This window comes from Hyla sarda, chromosome 8 (genome assembly GCF_029499605.1).
Source record: "Hyla sarda isolate aHylSar1 chromosome 8, aHylSar1.hap1, whole genome shotgun sequence".
Taxonomy (NCBI): Eukaryota; Metazoa; Chordata; class Amphibia; order Anura; family Hylidae; genus Hyla; species Hyla sarda.
The window spans coordinates 82655646-82680420 of NC_079196.1; the positions used below are offsets into that span (position 1 = coordinate 82655646).

The window sequence follows — 24775 nt, forward strand, 5'->3', positions numbered from 1 at the left end:
AAGTGCTCTCTGATGACACATGTCTCGGAACTGTCCAAAGTAGAAGCAAATCCCCATAGCAAACCTCTTCTGCTCTGTGCAGTTCCCGAAACAAGCAGAGATGTCAGCAGAGAGCACTATGGCCAGACAGAAAAGAACAAGTCAACTTCAGCAGCTGATAAATATTGAAAGGATTAAGATTTTTTTAATAGAAGTAATTTACTAATCTGTTTCTGGGGCCAGTTGATTTATGAAAAAAAGTTTTTCCCTGGAATACCCCTTTAAAGGGGTACTCCGGAGGAATAAAAATCATTTTTAAATCAACTGGTGCCAGAAAGTTAAACATTTGTAAATTACTTCTATTAAAAAATCTTAATCCTTCCAGTACTTACTAGCTGCTGAATACTATAGAGTACATTATTTTCTTTTTAAAACACAGTGCTGTCCGGTTGACGTCATGACCACAGTGCTCTCTGCTGACATCTCTGTCCAGTTTCGGAACTGTCCAGAGCAGAATATGTTTTCTATGGGGATTGTCTCCTACTCTGGACAGTTCTTAAAATGGACAGAGGTGTCAGCAGAGAGCACTGTGGTCATGATGTCAGCAGAGAGCTCTGCGTTCCAAAAAGAAAATGATTTCTTCTGTAGTATTCATCAGCTAATAAGTACTGGAAGGATTAAGATTTTTAATAGAAGTAATTTAGAAATCTGTTTAACTTTCTGGCACCAGTTGATTTAAAAAAAAAAAAAGTTTTCTACAGGAGTACCCCTTTAATTGTCAGATCCTGCTTGTCTTGGTGTAGACCCCTCACTGAGACCTAGCCCCCACCCTCTTACAAGACATTGGCTTCACAGCCAAACATCCTCTCCCCCTCACCTTCCCCTTCCTGTGTTCTGGCAGAGAAGCCAAGTGAAGATTCTCAGTCGCTACTCAGCACATAACGCTGCTCTTTTCCTGCTGTATATCTTATCACTGACTGCTGTCAGAGCATAGCATGATTTATTGCTGAGGGGGGTAGTTTAACCCCTTAAGGACCAAGGGTGTACAGGTACGCCTTTGCTTCCTGGTACTTAAGGACCAAGGGCGTACCTGTACGCCCGTGGGAATTTCGGTCCCTGCTGTGTGAATTCACACTTGCGATTTGCGGCTATTCCGGGTCATACGGGTCTATGGTGACCCAGTATATAAGGGGGATCGCGGTTGTCCAAGACACCCAGGATCCCCCTGAAGGCATAGGAGTGAGGTGGCAGGGGTGTCACCCCTCCTATTCCTGCTATTGGTGGTCTAGACACGACCACCAATAGCACATCGGTGGCGGGGGGCTTTACTTTTGGTTTCCCCGTTCTGCCCACCCACAATAGGCGGGGCAGAACGGGGAACCGACAGAGGACCGGCGCCGACGTCCACTTACCCCATGGGTGAGGCTGCGGGCGACCATCAGTGGAGGAGATCGGAGTCAGGCGATGTCGTGCGGCTGGCTCCCTGGATCCGACGGAAGCCGGTAAGTTGCCTTGCAACATCTGGAGGGTACAGTTTGAGACCACTATGCAGTGGTCTCTAAACTGTAACCCTCCAGATGTTGCAAAACTACAACTCTCAGCATGCCCAGACAGCTGTTTGGGCATGCAGGGATTTGTAGTTATGCAACAGCTGGAGGGCCCAAGTTTGGAGATCACTGGCAGTGATCTCTAACTGTGGCCCTCCAGATGTTGCAAAACTGCAACTCCCAGCATGCCCAAACAGCAGTTTGCTGTCTGGGCATGCTGGGATTTGTAGTTTTGCAACAGCATGAGGTCCACAGTTTGGAGATCTCTAAATTGTAGCCCTACATATGTTGCAAAACTGCAAATCCCAGCATGGCCAAACAGCAAACAGCTGTCTCGGCATGCTGGGAGTTGTAGTTGTGTACCTCCAGCTGTTGCATAACTACATCTCCCAGCATGCCCTTCGGCGATCAGTACATGCTGGGAGTTGTAGTTTTGCAACAGCTGGAGGCACACTGGTTGGTAAATACTGAGTTAGGTAACAGAACCTAACTGAAGGTTTTCCAACCAGTGTGCCTCCAGCTGTTGCAACAGTACAACTCCCAGCATGCACTGTCTGTCAGTGCATGCTGGGAGTTGTAGTTTTGAAACAGCTGGAGGTTTGCACCCACCCCCAATCCCATGTGAATGTACAGGGTACATTCACACAGGCAGGTTTACAGTAAGTTTCCTGCTTCAAGTATGAGCTGTGGAAAAAAAAAAAATTTCGCCGCAGCGCATACTCCTAGCGGTAAGCTCACTGTACACCGCCGCCAGTGTGAATGTACCCTAAAAACACTACACTACCACATAATAAAGGGTAAAACACAACATATACACCCCTTACACTGTCCAACCCAATAAAAATGAAAAAGGTATTGTACGGTAGTGTTTCCAAAACGGAGCCTCCAGCTGTTGCAAAACAACAACTCTCAGCATTTCCGGACAGCCACTGACTGTCCAGGCATGTTGGGAGTTTAGCAACAGCTGGAGGCACCCTGTTTGTGAATCACTGGCGTAGAATACCCCTATGTACACCCCTATGCAATCCCCAATTTAGTCCTCAAATGCACATGGCTCTCTCTCACTTCGGAGCCCTGTCGTATTGCAAGGAAACAGTTTAGGGCCACATATGGGGTATTTGCGTACTCGGGAGAAATTGCACTACAAATTTGGGGGGGCTTTTTCTCCTTTTACCCCTTATGAAAAAGAAAAGTTGGGGTCTACACCAGCCTGTTAGTGTAAAAAAAAAAAAAAATGTTTACACTAACAGGCTGGTGTTGTCCTTTACTTTTTATTTTCACAAGAGGTAAAAGGAAAAAAAGACCCCCCAAACTTGTAACGCAATTTCTCCTGAGTACTGAAATACCCCATATGTGGGCTTAAAATGCTCGGCGGGGGCACAACAAGGCTCAGGAGTGAGAGTGCACTATGTACATTTGAGGCCTAAATTGGTGATTTGCACAGGGGTGGCTGATTTTACAATGGTTCTGACATAAACGCAAAAAAATAAATACCCACATGTGACCCCATTTTGGAAACTACACCCCTCATGTAATGTAATAAGGGGTACAGTGAGCATTTATGCCCCACAGGGGTCAGACAGATTTTTGGAACAGTGGTCCGTGAAAATGAAAATTGTAATTTTTCATTTGCACAGCCCACTGTTCCAAAGATCTGTCAAACGTCAGTGGGGTGTAAATGCTCACTGCACCCCTTATTAAATTCTGTGAGGGGTTTAGTTTCCAAAATGGGGTCACATGTGGGGGGGGGGGCACTGTTCTGGCACCACGGGGGGCTTTGTAAACACACATGGCCCTGACTTCCATTCCAAACAAATTCCCTTTTCAAAAGCTTAATGGCGCTCCTTCTATCCTGAGCATTGTAGTGCACCAGCAGAGCACTTGATTTCCACACATGGGGTATTTCCATACTCAGAAGAAATGGGGTTACACATTTTGGGGGTAATTTTCTCCTATTACCCCTTGTAAAAAATTTACATTTAGGGAAAAACCAGCATTTTAGTGAAAAAAAAATTTTTTTCATTTACACATCCGACTAACAAAAAGTTGTGAAATACCTGTGAGGTGTTAAGGCTCCCTGTACCCCTTGTTACATTCCTTGAGGGTTGTAGTTTCCAAAATAGTATGCCATGTGTTTTATTTTTGCTGTTCTGGCACCATAGGGGCTTCCTAAATGTGACAAGCCCCCCAAAAACCATTTCAGAAAAACTCACTCTCCAAAATTCCATTGTCGCTCCTTCCCTTCTGAGCCCTCTACAGCGCCCGCCGAACACTTGACATACACATGAGGTATTTTCTTACTCGAGAGAAATTGGATTACAAATTTTGAGAGGATTTTTTTTCCTTTTACCCCTTGTAAAAATTCAAAAACTGGGTCTACAAGAACATGCGAGTATAAAAAATGAAGATTTTGAATTTTCTCCTTCACTTTGCTGCTATTCCTGTGAAACACCTATGACTGAATGACCTATGACTGAATGACTGAATGACAATGACTGAATGTCATTTTGAATACTTTGAGGGGTGCCGTTTTTATAATGGGGTCATTTGTGGGGTATTTCTAATATGAAGGCCCTTCAAATCCACTTCAAACCTGAACTGGTCCATGAAAAATTCCGATTTTGAAAATTTGGTGAACAATTGGAAAATTGCTGCTGAACTTTGAAGCCCTCTGGTGTCTTCCAAAAGTAAAAACATGTCAACTTTATGATGCAAACATAAAGTAGACATATTGTAAATGTGAATCAAAATATAATTTATTTAGAATGTCTATTTTCCTTAGAAGCAGAGAACTTCAAAGTATCGACAAAATTTTAAAAATAACAAAGTAGAATATGTCACGAAAAAACAATCTCGCAATCAGAATGATAGGTAAAAGCATTCCAGAATTATTAATGCTTAAAGTGAAAGTGGTCAGATGTGCAAAAAACGCTCTGGTCCTACAGTGAAAATTGGCCTGGTCCTTAAGGGGTTAAAAGAAAAGAAATGTAGTGTGTGCTGCTCACTGTGTTTACAACAACACAGCATGCACACAGATAGTGAAAGCAATTGGCTGGCAGCCATTACACACAGCTGCAATGACTTCTGGGAGTTGTAGTCTGGGCTGCAAGAAAGGAAAAAGAATATTAAGGAGACTACAGAGGTCACAAGAACTATCAAAACCCCAAGGATAACTACAGGGGACACAGAACAGGTATTGTGGTGGTTTTGGGGCATGTTTATTTTTCTTAACTTCCCCAGAGCACTCCTCTAAGTGTGTATGTGTATGGAAGTTTCAGCATCACTTCCAAACGGCTGGAGATATTTTGATAAAACTTGGTAAATATGTTGTTACTTATATGTTAACTAAAAAAGGATAGTTAAAGGAAATATATCATTAGTTTTTCCTGCACTAACCTGTCAGTACAAACAGGTAGTGCAGGTGACAGTGATGACAACCATACTTACCTGATCCTGTTCCGTTCTGGGGCTGCAAAGATTGCCCGGGACTTTTCAACATACTGCTGACTGTCCAGCAGGCAGGTGCAGCGATGGAATATGAGGGCAGAATAGGAGGACAAGAGCGTGATTGTTGCTTTTCTTCTCCCACAAGATTTAGTTAGCAAGAATGGGCAACACTAGTATGCTGATAAATGTAGTGACTATCGAGAATTAGATGTTGTAAACGCTTATGCTAACTTTAAAGCATGTACTGATATAGCTGTCTCTAAGGCATTGCAATGGAAATTCCATGTATTGTATACAATTCGATGTTGTATATGGTACGGTGTAATCATGGAGTATTCATTTGTTATAGTAAGCAAGGAAAAAAATGGATATGACATAAGACAGCTGAAGTACTTTAGTCACTGGACTCTGGAAAGAAAACTGGGTTAATCATTCCAATGTCAGCTTATAATGTAATTTCTTGCAAATGACTAGGGTCACACTTGTGCTTTGTGCTGTATGTTTTTTAGCACTGGAATTGATCTACATTAATAGAGAAGGATCCGGTCAGAGAATCCATTTTCCTAGAGAAAAAACAAACAACTTGATAAAGGCTGACATGAGTTTGAGTCCTACAGAGATTAATATGCTTCACTGCTAGATGTCAATATAAAAACTCAGTAGACACAGTCACTCACACTAGTGGTAAATCATTTAAATAGACCAGTTTTTCCCAACCTGGGTGCCTTCAGCTAATGCAAAGCTACAACTCCCAGTATGCTCAGACAGCCAAAGGCACCATGGTCGGAAAACACTGCATTTAGACTGTCTTGTTAGGTGGCTTACTTTATTCCAAAATGTTACACCATAATATTGATTCACAAAGTCTCATGAAAGCCACTCCCCTTTCCTGACAAGCCAGCCCCCCTTTATTGAGCAGGGATTGAAAGTGACTAAAATATATAGTTAATGTTGTGCTAGACAGTCATGTTCACCTATTTGACAGAATGTATGTAAAATTTCAAAATTTTCAAAGGGTTGAGGAGAGTGGCAGGGTGAAGTATAAGGCCTGGGCTTAATACATCACACTGCCTCATGGGCCGAGGTGGGACATCTCTGCTGCCGGCAATTAGCTGAGTGGTGGAGGACTGGAAGACTGTACTGAAGGACAGGAGAGCAATTCCAACAGCATTGAGGGAGCAGTGAGAGGTAAGTCAAGGTTTAACGGAATAATGGAAAAATACCAAATTTCCCCAGATAACCCCTTTAAATGGGTTATCCAGCAGGAGGGACCTTTGGCCATTGCACAATATGTATATATATATATTAAAAAAATATATATACCTTTATTTACCTCCAGGGTTTCCGAGATGCCTCCAGTGTGCCACTCCGGTCCCCGACTGCAATCCTCTTCAGGGCAGAAATCATTGATGACTGGGACTGGGGCCCAGAGCCTGGACACTGGGGCCAAGAGTGTCACACTGCCGCTTAGCCAATCACTGGCTGATGCGATGTCCTGCCTCGGCCAGTGATTGACATTAAATAAAAACTAATAACTATCAGAAAACTAAGAAGGCGATGTCCTTACAGTAAATTTATTTAAAACAAAGTATTGGTTAGGCAACAGTTTACCTCGGGGACACTATGTGTGCAGTAACTGTACTTGGTGTCCGTTCTATTTAAATATGGAAGAAACCAATATGGGAGGGGTACAGATTAAAATTAATAACTTATCTGTTGCCTTACCAGTTTTGTTGTCTATGCAATTATCTGCCCGAGCGGCTGATTTTAAATTGGGAATACCATACATTCCTTGAACAATAGATTTAGAGAATTAATATATTCTTTACATACAAAGAAACGGTCACCCAGACTGATCCAGCATGTACTGGACATCCATAAGAGGGATAAAATGTGTTAAATTTCTTAGGAATAGAATGCATACTGAATGTAGAGGTTCAGGACTGCAAAAAAAAACTTAAACCAAAGCAAAAAGGATGCTAAAAATGGTGGCTTTAGGATGACATAATTTAGGATGACAAGCAGGACATCTTTATCAAATGTAACTGTCTGGTATCAGTTTACGGTTTTGTTTTTATGTTTCACTTACCTTGTCTTATAAAACCCATCTAAGCAGGCCACAACTTAGGTGTTACTTGAGAAGAGAACATACAAAAGGAGGTGAGGTCATAGGAAGCGCCTCTGACAAGTGAAACAGCTGTCAATGCCAGTGCATGCCGGCATCAATAGAGGAGAGTTCACCATGGAAGCCTCACTTTTAATGACCGAGTAAAGCTATTCGTAACATACCAGCAGTGGTGAGTGCCATCCTTTTTCTATCTTATGTTTGTTATTCTTTAAAATATAGTTTATTTTAAGAACAATTTCGTAAAATGTGGGAATGAGAGCATTTAGCTGGTTGTTCTCATCTGTGTATATAAAAGCTTTAGTCAAACCTGGCCTATAAAGAGTGCTGAAATGCAAAGTCCAGACTTTAAAGGTAGCACAAATTACTACTGAAGCTCTAAAATGTTAAGAGGCACATCATATTTCCAATCTCATATATGAAAATGTAATTTGTTAGCACAGCTGTCTCATACGTTTATTATGTTAATTCGAGATAAAGGAAACTTCTATACTGAAGAATGGCAGCATTTGGCATTCCAACTGTTGCTGAGCAACACATCTCGTGATGCCTACAAAGTGGTTGAATACCATGGGAAGTTCTGTACAGAACCCAGCCACGCTGAGCATGAGATTTTGTGCAATAACAGCTGTTGTGCCAGAGGTTGTCCAGACCTGGTTGACTGGATAGATTATATGTTATTTACTGGCGTGTTCACTGAGCCATCCTTCTGGTTTTTGAATTAAGAACCTGGCCTCAGTACAAGGCAGGATGTCTACATTGCTTTCCTTCTACAATACCTTAAGGCGTTGCAGGTGAGATTCTTGGAACAGATGTCACAGTGGTATCTTTCAATATGTAACACTCTATAATTTAATAACAATGCAGTGATTTTCATTGGAACACAGAGTAACACACAGAAATGCTGGAGGAGTAAAAGGCCAATTTGCTTTCTACCGCCTTATCCAACATTTCCAGAGTTTTGTAAGCCTTCTGGAAGTGCAGCTGCCAGAAGTTATAGCATATAACCATACAAGACCTTCCAAAAATGACACAGGTATCCAAAAGAGAACCCCTCAACCACAGAGGCAGAAACAGATCTCTCTGGAAAGGCTTTTTATAATACACTTATCCTGGCTGCATCTCCTGAATTAATCCAGGTTTGGACTTGTGGAAAAATGTGTTTTGTGTTATCCTAGAAAGAGTCATTCCATGAAAAGACGACAACAAAAATGTTCTCACACACCCTATAAATCCATCCACTGTTTTAGAGAAGCTGGTAATTTTTGTTAAACAGCCAAAAAGTTTAATAGACAAAGGGAAAGAAAAGCTGCATCCTATTCCGTTAATAACAGGAGACAGAGAGGAGGCTTGAATATGTATCTTACCAGAGACAACATAAGTATTCCTCAGGATCTGGTCATGGCTTAGGATATCATTACTGTGTATGCATGTTATTATGTGCAATGTTTAAACAATTGTAGCGATCACTGGCAGAAGTTACATTAGTACAATAGTTCTTGACAACATCTGCCCAGCTACACAGCCTATTGCAGGCATAAAAAGGTAAATGAAAAAGTATATGGCTATATCCACACGATCGAATTTCCGTGCAAAATTCTTCTACGGAGATTCCACAGCAGCATTGATTTCAATAGGATTCTGCTACACTGTTCACAAAGCAGAAATTCTGTGCCATGGAACAATAAGAATTTTGGTGTCCGCATAAAGATTAGACATGTCTATTCTTTCTGCCGGCTCCGCACGGAGCTGTCCTAGCACAGTCATGTAATGCCGGCGCTCTGCTGTTAGGGCAAGGGCAATGTCTGCAAAGAGATTTTCCGTGCACACATTAGCCCATGTGAACGTGGCCTAACAGTGTTTACTGCTCTATGACCGGATGTAAAGAGCATTATAATGACACAGGCTTAAAGGGGCATTCCATATTACAACAAAAATCACTTTTTGATTGTGGGAGTTTGACCTCTGGAACCACCACACATTCTGATAATGAAAAGGACAAAGTAGTGGTGAATGGGGCTCTGTCCGCTGCTTCCTCTGCTTTCCCACTAATAAAAGGTGATGGCATATTGGTAGAGTATGCAGTCCCTATATGGTTACAGGAATACTCATTTAAAGATCCAAGACAAATACCCTGTGTGCTATTATAATTTATTTTTCTTTTATAAACCTAGAAAAGGCAGTCTAGTATAATGATAAGTAATATGACAGTAAAAAGAATTATACACTATGAAGTATTCTAGTGAGGTTGCGCAAACTCCGGAAGTTACATAAACAGCGTGACTTACAGGACTATGCTGATTGCATAACTCTCGTTAAAGTCAATGGGAGTTGTGTAAATTCACTGACCTCACAAAAAATAACTTTATATAGCGCACACAGATGCCGCAGCGCTGTACACTTAAAGGCTTACAATCTAAACCTTTCGGTATGTTTTGGAGTGTCCATTGGAAACCCACGCAAACACAGAGAGAACATACAAACTCTTTGCAGATGTTGTCCTTGGTGGGATTTGACCCCAGTGCTGCAGTGCTAACACCTTAGTACACAGCCCATTTTAGTCTTAAAGGGGTACTCCGCTGTCCCAATGTTCGGAACATTTTGTTCCAAAGCCGGGTGTGGGCTACCGGAGTCGTGATGTCACGCCACACCCCCTCAATGCAAGTCTATGAGAGGGGGCATGATGGGTGTCCCTCCCGCTCCCATAGACTTGCATGGAGGGGGTGTGGTGTGACATTACAAGGATAGGATAGGGGATAAGTAGCTGATCGCGGGAGGGTCCGACCACTGGGACCCCTGCAATGTCCAGAGCAGGACCGTGTCTCACTAAGTGAGGAGTGTGTGTCGCCTACCGCTAGACACCATGGGCTCCTTTCATTTCTATGGGATCTCTGATGATGCCCCAGTAAATTTTGGCTACAGTACCATTTTAACTGTAGCTTCCTATATCCACATTTATAATGCCCATTTATTACCTACTAAGTAGGCAAAAGGAAGTATGCGGCTGGTATGTTCTACAGTAATACAAATAGGATACATAAAAAAAAAACTGCTGCACATTTTTCATAGTAAACTAAAAGGATAGCTAGACCTACAGTAGATATCCTTTGTGTTCATACCAAGTATTCTCATAAGTAATTATCCACGTGAGTTGCATGACTTATTCAGCTATGCAGTTTGAAGCACTTTAAAACCATTCAAAGAGCTTCAGTGTGGAGGACAATGCGTCAGCCCCATAAGTAATTGCTTTTGTAGAGGTTGCTGTAATGGTAGAGACAGCTCAAATGGGGTTCAGAGAAGAATTGCTGTCAGTTCTGCATGAGAAGAAAAGACACAAGGGGCCTCATTTACTAAGAGTGTCTGGTTTTTACTAGTGGGAAATTTTGTTTCAGACTTGCAGGATTCCTCTCCATTTACTATGGGGAAAAGTCGGGAACATTTTCTGACCAGCTTTTTCTAGGTGGAAATTTCCAGCCATTTATCCACAAGATTTTCTGTGAATTCAATAGTAAATAGGTTGGGCTGTGAAGCCACGCCCCTTTTTGGACCAGCCATGAACTGTGTGCGGCAGACCACTCCCCCCTTTTAGGCTTTTCACAGTGCAAGGTTGGGTTTGTCTGATTTTCCTGGTGCAGACACACTGCGCCAAAATAACCCGACAAAAACTGGTCGGTTTCAGCTTAGTAAATGAGGCCCAAGGTTGTATAAAAGTGGATAAACTTTGTGTGAAGATGCAATAAACTAATGTACATAGACATGGCAAAGATGAAAAATTCTATTAAGTTATGAGGGCTGCAGAAATAGGATGTTTAAAAAAAACTAAGAAAGCAGTAATTTTCTAAGGCTTGTTTCACACTACAAAATTACTCAGTTTTAAAGATCCGTACGAAGTTCTGTCTGAAAATCAGCTGAAAACGTCAGTTACAAAATCCTATACGGCCATTAGAAAATCCCATTATAGTCTTTGGGATTTTTCGAATAGCCGTTTTAACCCGTTATAGCCCATTATTAATAACGGCTGTTATTTTGTGACGGAAGATAGTAACGGGAGAAATAGTGCATGCACTGTCTACTGCAGCGCTCTCTTCTCTTTTGCTTTCGCTCTGTGTGTGGCACTCTCTCCATCTGTGCGTGCGGAAACAGAAGAGGAGAGAGATGCCTGAAGAGGGGAAAGACAAACCAGCCGATACATGAATAGTGGTTGACAGACACAAACAGAAGCAGGCAAATAAACATGCAATTGGCTTCTTTAAATTCCTTGAATCTAAATTCTCAATCTTAAAACCCACACAAAGTCTGCTATGCGCACAGAATTGCCTTGAAATCAATGGGACTCTGCTCCGGTGGAAATTCTGGTGTGTGAACATAGCCTGTCACTGTCACTTCTGGTATGTCAAAATGTTTGATCAGTCACTGTTTCGATGCCGAGACCATCACTAATCGCTATAGAAATCTGGGAGGAGCATGTGTCTGTTGTGTGCTTTGCTGCAAGACTCGCAGCTCAAATTGACTTGTTGCAAGACTCAAGCTCCATTGTAAATCAATAGAATAGATTTAATAGAATTGCATCAAGTCGCAAAGTTGCAGCAGCAAACTGGGGAGTGACACGATGCGTTAACTAGCACATCATTTACCTGTACAAGGCTCAGGCATCAAGAAACTGTACCCCCTCCCAATACACGTTATAATTGAAGCAAACCTGCTTGTAAACATAAGGCTTCTGAAACAATAAGCTGATATCCCCAAGGGGAAGCTGTAGAGGCCTGAAGATTTTACAGCTCGAGTCATCAATACGGATGCATTTTTGCAGACTTATTATGGATTTAAGTCCTAATCCGATGGCAGTGATCAAAACTGCTATTAATTCAGGCCATTAGACCCCTGGTCTGACCAATGTAATATGTATAGGGGAAGCCTGACCATGATTGAACCCCTTAACGACCTGCGCCATATATGCACGGCCGTATGGCAGGTCTGTGAGGCGAGCTGCGGAGCTGAGCTCGCTTCATATCCTTTCGCTCCCAGCTTCTATCAGCAGCCAGGACCCGCGGCTAATGCCTGACACCGGCGATCGGGCCGATGCCCGGCCTTAACCCTTTAGACGCCGCAATCAAAGTTGATTTCAGCATCTAAAATGTTGACAATACAGTCCCGGCAGCTTAGCGGAGATGATCAGGATCAACGCGGAGAAATTGTGATGTCCGTTCAGCTGAGAGGACGGCGGGAGAGTCCTCATATAGCCCCGCAAATGAAAGAATAAAAAAGTCATAGGGATTGGAAGAGGACATTTTTAAACATGCTAATTTTAATACAAAAAGTTATAATTTTTTAAAAGAAGTAAAACAAAATAAAACCTATATAAGCTTGGAATCATATTAACAGTATGGACCTACAGAATAAATATTCATATCATTGCAAAGATCAATTGGTGGTGCAAAAAACAATCTCTCATATAGGTCAGTAGCAAAAACTAGAAAAAAAAACACAAAAAAACTACTAACTCACCTTCCTACGTTCCTCTGTTGCGCCGGTATAGGCGTCCTATTCCTCCCGCGCTGCTCGACTCATTCTTAGGCTCGGAATGTCACACTGAGGTCAGCGTATCGCCGGCCGCAGTGATGTCTCGCCTCGGCCGGTGATAGGCTGAGCGCACTGTCATGTAAGGAGCCGGCCCGAGCTCCTTACATGACAGTGCGCTCAGCCTATCACCGCCCGTGGTGAGACATCGCTGCGGCCAACTATACGCTGACCTCAGTGTGATGTTCCGAGCCTAAGAAGCAGGGAGCCGAGCAGTGCCGAAGGAACGGGATGCCGATAACAGCGCAACAGGGGAACATAGGAAGGTGAGTAAAAGTTTTTGGGTTTTTTTGCAGCCCGGGCACAGGGTACATTAAAAGTTTTGCGCCACATTTCTCCATTAAGGGGTTAAAATACGTTGGATTACAACCTGTCCATCTGACTTGTTTCCCAGTGAAATAATCATGTACATCAATATAAACTGAACATTTAAGAGAAATCTGGGAAGCTGTCACTTCCATCGCTCATCCAAAATCAATCTCTTATGTACAGCTGGCCTTGATGTGTTCTGCAGGACACTGTATTTAAATGGGCATTTTCAGATTTAAAAACTTTTTAGATGTTATACATTTGGCAAAATATTAACCTTTCTAAAAGACTTCTTAAAAAAGTTCAATTTCTTTTTCTATAAAAACCATGGCTTATAAAATCATGGCTTTGTCTAAGCTGAAGCACAGGCACGGACAAAGTCCAGTAAGTGAGGGTGGGCTAGCAGTCCTCTGTGCTCTCTCCTGTCCGATAGTACTCTTCTGTGCTCTCTCCTGTCTGATAGCACTCCTCTGTACTCTCTCCTGTCTGATAGCACTCCTCTGTACTCTCTCCTGTCCGATAGTACTCTTCTATGCTCTCTCCTGTCTGATAGGACTCCTCTGTACTCTCTCCTGTCTGATAGGACTCCTCTGTGCTCTCTCCTGTCTGATAGGACTCCTCTGTGCTCTCTCCTGTCTGATAGGACTCCTCTGTGCTCTCCCCTGTCCTATGAGACAGGAGAGAGCACAGAGGAGTGCTAGCCTACCCTCACTTACTGGACTTTGTCCATGCTTGTGCTTCAGCTTGGACACAGCCATGAATTATTAGCAATGATTTTATAAGCTGCTAGCCGATTATCCGGCATTGCCCAGTTTTTCCTTCCTAATCCTTGTTGGGGAGGAAAATCGACAAAGGAGGAAGCTTTTGACTTCATATCCCATCCTCATATATTGTTGTCACATCCTCATATCCTGTCCTCAGCTGATTTGTGATGAAGATATTGTAAGCTGAAAATACAAGGGGACATGGCTTTGTGGGACTGGGCGTGATTTTGCAAGCAAGACTGATGCACAAAAAGGGTAGATCATAAAAGGCGTGGGGCTTAAACTGTGGGCATGTCTTTGTGAGATGGGGCATGGAATGCGTGGTGGGTGTGGCTTGCAAGCCAGAGTGACACATTCACCAGGAGATACAGAGCGGATGCATATATTTGCATGGGACTTGAAACAAAACCCCATCTTTTATATAAGGGTGTATGTAAGGGTTAATTTAACTATCATATATTCTTATTTGACATAAGTAATATGTGTACCAGGTATTATTGAAATATCCCCAACCCTGGCAAATGGGTGTGAGTAAGGGTTGAATCACCTATTCTATGTTTGTTGTTGACATATAAGGAACGTGTGCCAAGTTTCATGCTAAAGGGATACTCTAGTGGAAAACGTTTTTTTTTTTTTTTAAATCAACTGGTGCCAGAAAGTTAAACAGATTTGTAAATTACTTCTATTATAAAATCTTAATCCTTCCAGTACTTATTAAATGCTGAATACTACCGTACATAGGAAATGATTATCTTTTTGGAACAAAGTGCTCTCTGCTGACATCATGACCACAGTGCTCTCTGCTGACATCTCTGTCCATTTTAGGAACTGTCCAGAGCAGCATATGTTTGCTATGGGGATTTTCTCCTATTCTGGACAGTTCTTAAAATGGACAGAGATGTCAGCAGAGAGCACTGTAAAAAAAAGAAAATAATTTCCTCTGTAGTATTCAGCAGCTAATAAGTACTGGAAGGATTAAGATTTTTTAATAGAAGTAATTTACAAATCTGTTTAACTTTCTGGTACCAGTTGATAAAAAAACAAAACAAAAAAAACCTTTTCCACTGGAGTACCCCTTTAAGGTTGCTTTACTACCATTTGAACACTATTTTAATAAATTACAAATAGATGGATTACAAATAGTTCTACCTGCTTTACAGCATATTCCAATTCCATACAGCACAGGCATGTTTTAGGTAAACTCCCAACATACAGAATGTAAATTAGAGAAAATCCGTGAATTGAGCAGATGGTGTAGGGAAAATATTGAATACAGTATAGGGCATTAATATATCTGCAGGAGGAGATTTGTCATGACTAGAAAAAAAAACATAGCTGCTATGTTCCAGGTACAGTGCCACTCTTCATTTGTGGTATTGCAGCTGAGTGCCACTGAAGCCCAAGTTAACCCCTTACCCTTTAAAGAGGTTTTCTGGCAAGATGAAACTATATTTAGTTAAAACTATCATCCAAAGACATAACTTACTAATACACAATGCATTCAGTAAGTTTCCCCCCATCATTCTGTACTCAATACCCAATAATGAGAGAAACACAATTTTAGAAAATGTAACAAATATATTAAAAAGGGAAAAACTAAAATTTCGATTGACATAAGTATTCAGACCCTTTGAGATGTTTGTCACCTATATTGGTAAAAATCACTGGATTAACCCCCTAAGGACCCAGCCATTTTACACCTTAGGACCCGGCCATTTTTTGCACATCTGACCACTGTCACTTTAAACATTAATAACTCTGGAATGCTTTTAGTTATCATTCTGATTCCGAGATTGTTTTTTCGTGACATATTCTACTTTAACATAGTGGTAACATTTTGTGGCAACTTGCATCCTTTCTTGGTGAAAAATCCCAAAATTTGATGAAAAATTTGAAAATTTAGCATTTTTCTAACTTTGAAGCTCTCTGCTTGTAAGGAAAATGGATATTCCAAATATTTATTTTATTTTATTCACATATACAATATGTCTACTTTATGTTTGCATCATAAAATTGACGAGTTTTTACTTTTGGAAGACACCAGAGGGCTTCAAAGTTCAGCAGCAATTTTCCGATTTTTCACAAAATTTTCAAACTCACTATTTTTCAGGGACCAGTTCAGGTTTGAAGTGGATTTGAAGGGTCTTCATATTAGAAATACCCCACAAATTACCCCATTATAAAAACTGCACCCCCCAAAGTATTCAAAATGACATTCAGTCAGCGTTTTAACCCTTTAGGTGTTTCACAGGAATAGCAGCAAAGTGAAGGAGAAAATTCACAATCTTCATTTTTTACACTCGTATTTTCTTGTAGACCCAATTTTTTAATTTTTACAAGGGGTAAAAGGAGAAAATTTATACTTGTATTTGTAGCCCAATTTCTCTCGAGTAAGCACATACCTCATATGTCTATGTAAAGTGTTCGGCGGGCGCAGTAGAGGGCTCAGAAGCGAAGGAGCGACAAGGGGATTTTGGGGAGTACGTTTTTCAGAAATGGTTTTTGGGGGGCATGTTGCATTTAGGAAGCCCCTATGGTGCCAGAACAGCAAAAAAAAACACATGGCATACCATTTTGAAAACTAGACCCCTTGAGGAACGTAACAAGGAATTAAGTGAGCCTTAATACCCCACAGGTGTTTCACGACTTTTGCATATGTAAAAAAAAAACATAATTTCACTAAAATGTGTGTTTCCCCCCAAATGTCACATTTTTGCAAGGGTTAATAGCAGAAAATACCCCCCAACATTTGTAACCCCATCTCTTCTGAGTATGGAGGTACCCCATAAGTTGACCTGAAGTGCACTACGGGCGAACTACAATGCTCAGAAGAGAAGGAGTCATATTTGGCTTTTTGAGAGCAAATTTTGCTCGGGGGCATGTCGCATTTAGGAAGCCCCTATGGTGCCAGGACAGCAAAATAACCCCCACATGGCATACCATTTTGGAAACGAGACCCCTTGAGGAACGTAACAAGGGGTACAGTGAGCATTTACCCCCCACTGGTGTCTGTCAGATCTTTGGAACAGTGGGCTGTACAAAATTTTTAATTTGCACAGCCCACTGTTCCAAAGATCTGTCAGACACCAGTGGGGTGTAAATTCTCACTGCACCCCTCATTACATTCCGTGAGGGGTGTAGTTTCCAAAATGAGGTCACATGTGGGGTTTTGTTTTTTTTGCGTTTGTCAAAACCGCTGTAACAATCAGCCACCCCTGTGCAAATCACCTCAAATGTGCATGGTGCACTCTCCCTTCTGGGCCTTGTTGTGCGCCCCCAGAGCACTTTACGCCCACATATGGGGTATTTCCGTAGTCAGGAGAAACTGCATTACAAATTTTGGGGGGCTTTTTTCCCTTTTACCTCTTGTCAAAATGAAAAGTATAGGGCAACACCAGCATGTTAGTGTAAAAATTTTTTTTTTTTTTACACCAACATGCTGGTGTAGACCCCAACTTCTCCTTTTCATAAGGGGTGAAAGGAGAAAAAGCCCCCCAAAATTTGTTAGGCAATTTCTCCCGAGTACGGCGATACCCCATATGTGGCCCTAAACTGTTGCCTTGAAATACGACAGGGCTCCGAAGTGAGAGCGCCATGCGCATTTGAGGCCTGAATTAGGGATTTGCAAAGGGGTGGACATAGGGGTATTCTACGCCAGCGATTCCCAAACAGGGTGCCTCCAGCTGTTGCAAAACTCCCAGCATGCTTGGACAGTCAACGGCTGTCCGGCAATACTGGGAGTTGTTGTTTTGCAACAGCTGGAGGCTCCATTTTGAAAAAATTTTGGGGGAGGGGAGGGGGGCTGTGTAGGGGTATGTGTATATGTAGTGTTTTTTACTTTTTATTTTATTTTGTGTTAGTGTAGTGTAGTGTTTTTAGGGTACAGTCCCACGGGCGGGGGATTACAGCGAGTTTCCCGCTGCGAGTTTGAGCTGCCGCGCAAAATTTGCTGCATCGCAAACTTGCAGCCTGATACTCACTGTAAGCCCCCTGCCCATGTGAATGTACCCTGTACATTCACAGGGGGGGACCTCCAGCTGTTGCAAAACTACAACTCCCAGCATGCACAGTCTATCAGTGCATACTGGCAGTTATAGTTTTGCAACAGCTGGAGGCACACGGGTTGGGAAACACTGAGTTAGGAAACAGACAATGTTTCCCAACCAGTGTGCCTCCAGTTGTTGCAAAACCACAACTCCCAGCATGCCCAGGCAGCCAAAGGGCATATTGGGAGTAGTGGTTACGCAACAGCTGGAGGAGAACAGTTTGGGGACCACTGTGTAGTGGTGTCCCAGCCGCAGCCCTCCAGATGTTGCAAAACTACAACTCCCAGTAAGGGCATGCTGAGGATGTGTAGTTTTGCAACATCTGGAAGGGCACAGTGGTCTCCAAACTGTGGACCTCCAGATGTTGCAAAACTGCAACTCCCAGCATGCCCAGACGCCAAGGGCTGTCTGGGCATGCTGGGAGTTGTAGTTTACAGGGTCCCATTACAGCAATGCATGTCGCTTTATGGCGACGTGCATTGCTGTAAAGGGCCCGACCGCGGCTGAAGATCTACTCACCTGTCGCAGCCGCTGCCGTCTCCGCCGCCGGGATCCGGGTCTTCAGGGACGAGGTAAGTACCGGGGCCGGTCCCCAGCACTCCCCCGCCATGTCCTCCGGTCTTCCTCCCGTCCTCTCCGGACTTCCAGGGGCCGGGCAGGACGGGAGGAAGTAACCGCCCCCCCCCTACGATTGGTCGGTTAACTAAGCATTTCAGCAGGCATCCGGTTCCGATCTCTGCCCGGGGCGCGGCAGAGACCGGAGAAACACCAGGACGTACTAGTACGTCCTGGGCCCTTAAAGCCCAGGGTGCCAGGACGTTCTAGTACGTCCTGGGTCCTTAAGGGGTTAAACATGGTTTGGAGATACAAAGCCCTGTCTATATAAGGCCTTAAAAAAAAAATGGGGGAAGTGCCTAAAACTAAATTTTATTAATATGCATTAAAATATCACCAACTCAGAAAGTGAATCCCAAAGGATAAAGGTTAAAGCAAGGTATATACCTAAATATTTTGTAAAAAATTCAGCAGCAAAATGCTATATTATGCACACAGGAATATGGCATGTCACACATATCATTTATGCATGCTCTTTATACAATACAATTTTATATACTCTAGAAAAGGCTTGCCCCTTGGCAAGATAGCAGAACCAATTTTCACCAGTTCCCAATGTACATTTCTATCCCTTAGTGCTATTAGACTGTTCACCAGGGACGTCCTCAGGGGTTTGGTACCAGATAACGCATATAAAGGTTGAGTTAAATATGCATAAGCTTTACAAAATAATCACAAGGGGTATATGCCCATCTTAAATGTATACTAAGTCTCAGCAAAGACAAACAGACATCCACTGTCTGTGTATATATGCTTTAAACTTGATGAATATTCCATGTAAGTTATGAATAAATATATTAAAAAGGAAGAAACATCCCCCGGTCACACTGTGATAAGCGTCGCTCATGAACCGTTCGTCCTGTAAATAAAAATAAACACAGAGATTGCTTCACAGTACCTGTATATACGATATCCTCATATGTATATGTGGACTGCTACTTACATATCTCTAGCACGTTCAGGGTACGCACCGTGTGAGGGGGATGAAGCTGTAAACAGTAAATGCCGCCTTCAATATACATATATCTCTAACGATCACCGAACACCGAAACTTATCGCATATCAAATAACTCACGTGTCGCCCGGATCGTCTATGGTTTAAACGAGACCTGCAGTGGCCGGTCTGCAAGCCTGTTCACTCGCGTGGCGCACTGAGAGCATGCCGGCGTCTCTCTTCTTAAAGCCCATTCCACTTCCGAGCCCTCCCCGGGCCGTCCCCTCCATGAGGCAAGGCAGGGGGCGGAGCTTAATGACGCATTTCTAACTCAGACAAACGCTTGTTCTATAATACCTGCTAGGGGGCGGGCTTTGCTCTTACTTATTATACTTTGGTATTTATGGCAAAGGTTCCTCGGACCTCTATAAGCACCATATGATCCCACAGTTAAGGTCATAGGGAAGTTCATATATACACATTACTAACAGGAGTTAGGTGTATGTGTGCCGCGGGCGCAAGTCACGTCCACTTCACACACCCGGCCAAACTACCCTCGTACGGAAGATTAGACTAAATCTGCATAATAACTGATAATAATGAAAAAGAAAAAAAAAAAAACAAGAGAAAACAGCTTTAATGGATATATTGTGCCTAATAGCACAAAGCATAATAGCCAAAATATCCCATAATGTCATCACATAATGGATTTAGGGTGCCTGGTAGCACCAAAATGTATTATTATTTACTGTAATAACTATTATTGTCACTGGGCAGGGCAGATTATGGAATACACACTCCGGAAAAATTGGGAAGATGGTCAATTAAGTAAAAAATAGTATAGTTTAGGGTAAAAAATCCTATCTATTCCATTCCATTCCAATCTCACTAGATTGAAAAGAGAGGCTATAAAAAGTTTAGAAAGTAATGAGAACCTGGTGATCAAGCCCTTGGATAAGGGCGGTAGCATAGTCCTCCTGAACAGAGGGGATTATGTTGCAATGTGTAACCGTCTTCTGAATGATCATAACACATATGAGGTACGCTCTGCAGATCCTACGGTAAGATTTTAATCTGAACTGACTGATATTCTGATGGCAGCTAAGACAAATTCACTCATTGATCAAAATGAGTTTGATTATCTCTTACCAAAAAATCCTGTTCTCCCAACCATCTATGTCCTCCCTAAGGTGCACAAGGGGACAAACCCCTTAAAGGGTCGTCCCATAGCGGCGGGCATAGGTGGTTTGGGCCAAAATATTGGTATCTATATAGATAAAGTACTGAGAACATTCATCTCTGCGTTACCATCAAACACGTGTGATACTGTAGATTTATTGCAGAAGTTAGAGGGAGTGACTATTGAGCCAGATACCCTACTTGCCTCGATAGACGTAGAGGCACTCTATTCCTCCATTCCTCATATATATCACCATCTCTCTGTTGTATACACACATACATATGTATCTTTAATTGGACATTTAGGGAAGAATGAGGTGTGTTAACAACATGCTGACTTGTGCAGAACAATGCCACAGGCAGAGGAGCAGAATAGAGATGAATACAGCAGCTGCTGTAGACTCTCCGTATAAAGAAATTCCGCAGCCGCTCTGGGTTGGGAACTGGCAGGGGTGCTGTAAGAGGGGAGTAGGCAGAATTGGAGAACTGTGATAGTGAGATGAGAGAAAGCAATGCATTCTAAGAATTGTAGTACTGACCATCTGCTCAGCCAGGAAGTAGTGATTTCTTACGTGAAAGGGGAGAGGACTACAGGCCCACAAAAATTGATATTTTTGTAGTTTTAGAACTGGAGCAGACAGGTAAGCAATGTAGTTTGCTTCAGCAGCATTTTTAGTTTTACACCCAACAAACGCCTTTTAAAATCACAGTTAATTCAGGGTTTAGGAGTCCAGTAGGCAGTTCTATTACCTATAACAACCCGCTAAGCCCTGATTTCAATCAATGAATTGCCCTTAATCTTTTCACACAACAGTATATATATATATATATATAGAATTATGCTCAGTTCCTACTGCTCTATAGCTTGATACAGGTGAAATGAACAGCATTCTTGTTGTGATGGACGCCCTTCAAGGCATAATGTACACATTTTGAACAGCAGAAATTTGGTGGGAAATTAGAAAGATGGAATAAAAGCTGTTATATAAAATAGCAAAGACCTCTCCACATGCATTTTGGACTTTAAACACAAAAACAGCATATACAAATGTATAAAAAAAAGGTAATAGCCACAAAAGATAGTGAACATATTGAATATTGTAAACGCTGCCATAATCTAATCTTTGGAGAACATTAATTACAATTGCTACGTCAAGCTAAGAGGCCCCACATGCCGAAAAATTACACCACTTTATTTAAGGGCTATTCACTTCTTAAGCTCTTCGTGCTAACCTAAAACAACATCTCCTTTTAAATGACAGGCCTTACAAGCCAAGGGTAAGTACACAGAGGAGTTTACTCATCACAAGGACTGCTAGAAAAAAAAATGCATTTCAATGGTATTTATACTATGGGGATTAAACCGCATTTCAGCACTGGATTTTATTATTTTCTGAGTGCTTACATTCCCATACTAAAAAGACAAGTTCTCTACAGGATCATTCAAAAGATATTTGGCTCAGGAGCCACATTAGGATGGCAAGGACAGTGCGCGCATTTACTGCTTTACATGAACAGAGAAAGAATAGAACATCTATATAGATATAAGGATATGAATAAAGACACCATAAAATGCAGTGGTAAAGGAATAAGTCCTGAACTTAGAGAGTGTTATTTATAGTATTTCAGTAAACATAAATGCACCTTTAAAAAGGGAAAACAGATCTCTAACGATATTCCCAGCCAAGCAGATAAAAGCTACAGACAAAACAATAAAGTGACCATCTTCAGGTTGCCTCAGAACAATAACATTCATCCCAGGACAACACACAACAGTCTCTGAAAGATAACTTGATGAGTTATTGATCACTGGGCAGCCTATAGCTGCTACAAAGGACAGCAGGAAAGCTTTTCCATTTACTATGCAATCATATTTCAGATATGACTGACTTAGATGTGATAACAACAGTGTTTGATCGCCTAATTCAGTGTTTTATAAAAAGTGTGTATCCAGCTGTTGCAAAACGACAACTACGAGCATGGACAACCTTTAGCGGGAGATAGAGTTGGGCAGTATGAGCAAAAACGTGTATCACTGTATTTTTGTAAGTGATGGTGGTTCCACGGTATTTAGCGGTATTCCCCCCCCCATGAGTCCTGGGCGCCGCTTCTCTTCCAACCGCCCCCCCCCCCCCCATTAATTATCAGCTGCGCTGTCCCCACATCATGTCACCCGCAAGTGCTCCTCTGCTCATCCTCCTATGAGTTGCGAGCCGCCGGCGCTTGAAATTTGTACTGTACTGCAAATAACGTTTCCCGGGTTGCAAAATTAAACAAAATAAACTTTAAGTAACCTGCCTACATTCCCCCGATGCTCTGGTACAGTCTTCACTGTCCTGCACTGTGGTCCTCTTGCTGTTTCCTTGGGGCGGGACAAAGCTGCGGCCGGTGATAGGCTGAGCGCACTGTCATGTATGAAGCCGGCCTGCTCCTTACATGACAGTGGGCTCAGCCTATCAGCGGCCGAGGCGGGACATCGCTGCGGCCGGCTGACTGCTCTGTGACATTCCTATCCCCAGGACTGCAGCGGAGGGACCGTGAGGCCGGTGACGGGGGAACATCGGAAGGAGAGTTAAAGTTTATTTTGTTTATTTTTTAGCCCGGGCACTGTTATTTGTAGTACAGTACAGATTTCCAGCGCAGGTGGCCCGCAACTCGTAGGAGGATGAGCAGAGGAGCGCTTGCCGGTGACATGATGTGGGGACAGCGCAACTGATAATTCATTGGGGAGGGGGGGGGGGGGGGGCGGAAGAAAAGCAGAACAGTGCTCGTGGGTCACATATGATTAGTGGGGACAGCGCGCTGTGGTGGATAATTCACTCATTTGAGGAGGGGGGGGGGTGAGCTTGTTGAAATAAATTGGGCTACAACAGATCTGGTAAATACATGACAGCAGGTAGTTTTGACATTTTTCCACTGGATCCAGCTGTCAGATGCACAAATCGTGGTGTGCACGCACCTAAACTACACTAGTATAAATGTACAGCAAAAGTGCAGCACAGAATGTACTTTTAGCAGTAATGTCTTATGCTCTCCATTTTGGGCAAATGTGAAATTCCTGCTAGCTGACAAGCATTTGGGACTGTAACAGTGAATAATGTATCATTAGTGTTAAAGTCCAAATGTAAGACTTTAGTTATATAGTGTTTAATACAAGAGGAAGTCAAGTAATGCTCCTTGCCATTTTTCTTTTAGGGTAGGATGACGTAGGATATTTTGCTACCCATTGACTTCAATGAGTAGGAAAATACACTGCAGGAAAAAAAACGCAGCAAAATACGATCTTTGCGACCCTACCCATAATGTAATCAGGCTAGGGCTCATTCACATGATCATCTATACCAGTTAGTTTATGCCCGTTATTAAATCTGTTTAAGCCTTTTGCAAACAGTTGTAAATGTTTGTTTTTTATACAATCCTTAGTCATCCTTTTGCATCTGTTTTTGATTCAGTTTTTGTTTTTTTATACAGGAAAAAAAGACTGTGCATGCAGTATTTTTCCCCCTTTAAAAAACACATGAAGAGAAACTGATATCATAAATATAACACTGAAATCAATGGGAAACGGATGAGACTTTAATGTCATCCATTTGCATCCCTTTTTTTTTTTTTATCCATTTTTACTTCTGAGCATGCTCAGAAAAGGTGTGAGCAACCAGGAAGTAGCCAGACAGAAAAAAAACAGACACAAACTTACAAAAAAGATGCCTTTTTTTATATAAATAGTTCATTAACCCCTTAAGGACCCAGCCATTTTACACCTTAGGACCCGGCCATTTTTTTGAACATCTGACCACTGTCATTTTAAACATTAATTACTCTGGAATGCTTTTAGTTATCATTCTGATTCCGAGATTGTTTTTTCGTGACATATTCTACTTTAACATAGTGGTAAAATTTTATGGTAACTTGGTGAAAAATCCTCAAATTTGATGAAAAATTTGAAAATTTAGCATTTTTATAACTTTGAAGCTCTCTGCTTGTAAGGAAATTTTTTTGATTTTTTTTTATTCACATTTCCAATATGTCTACTTTATGTTTGAATCATAAAATTGACGTGTTTTTACTTTTGGAAGACACCAGAGGGCTTCAAAGTTCAGCAGCAATTTTCCGATTTTTCACAAAATTTTCAAACTCACTATTTTTCAGGGACCAGTTCAGTTTTGAAGTGGATTTGAAGGGTCTTCATATTAGAAATACCCCATAAAAGACCCCCTTATAAAAACTGCACCCCCCCCCAAAGTATTCAAAAT

General features: G+C 42.1%; 1 protein-coding gene and 1 long non-coding RNA gene across 7 annotated transcripts in view; one reads left to right on the forward strand and one right to left on the reverse strand.

The window, feature by feature from the left end:
• Positions 1-24775, reverse strand: part of UBE2F (ubiquitin conjugating enzyme E2 F (putative)) — a 288300-nt gene that overhangs the window by 190577 nt on the left and 72948 nt on the right. The gene's annotated exons all lie outside the window — the stretch shown is intronic.
• Positions 7142-24775, forward strand: part of LOC130284037 (uncharacterized) — a 30731-nt gene continuing 13097 nt past the window's right edge. Inside the window, exon 1 of one of the 2 annotated variants that reach the window (XR_008846907.1) lies at positions 7142-7270. This is a non-coding gene — a long non-coding RNA (uncharacterized LOC130284037). The remainder of the gene's footprint in view (positions 7271-24775) is intronic. The other variant, XR_008846906.1, reaches the window with a different exon arrangement.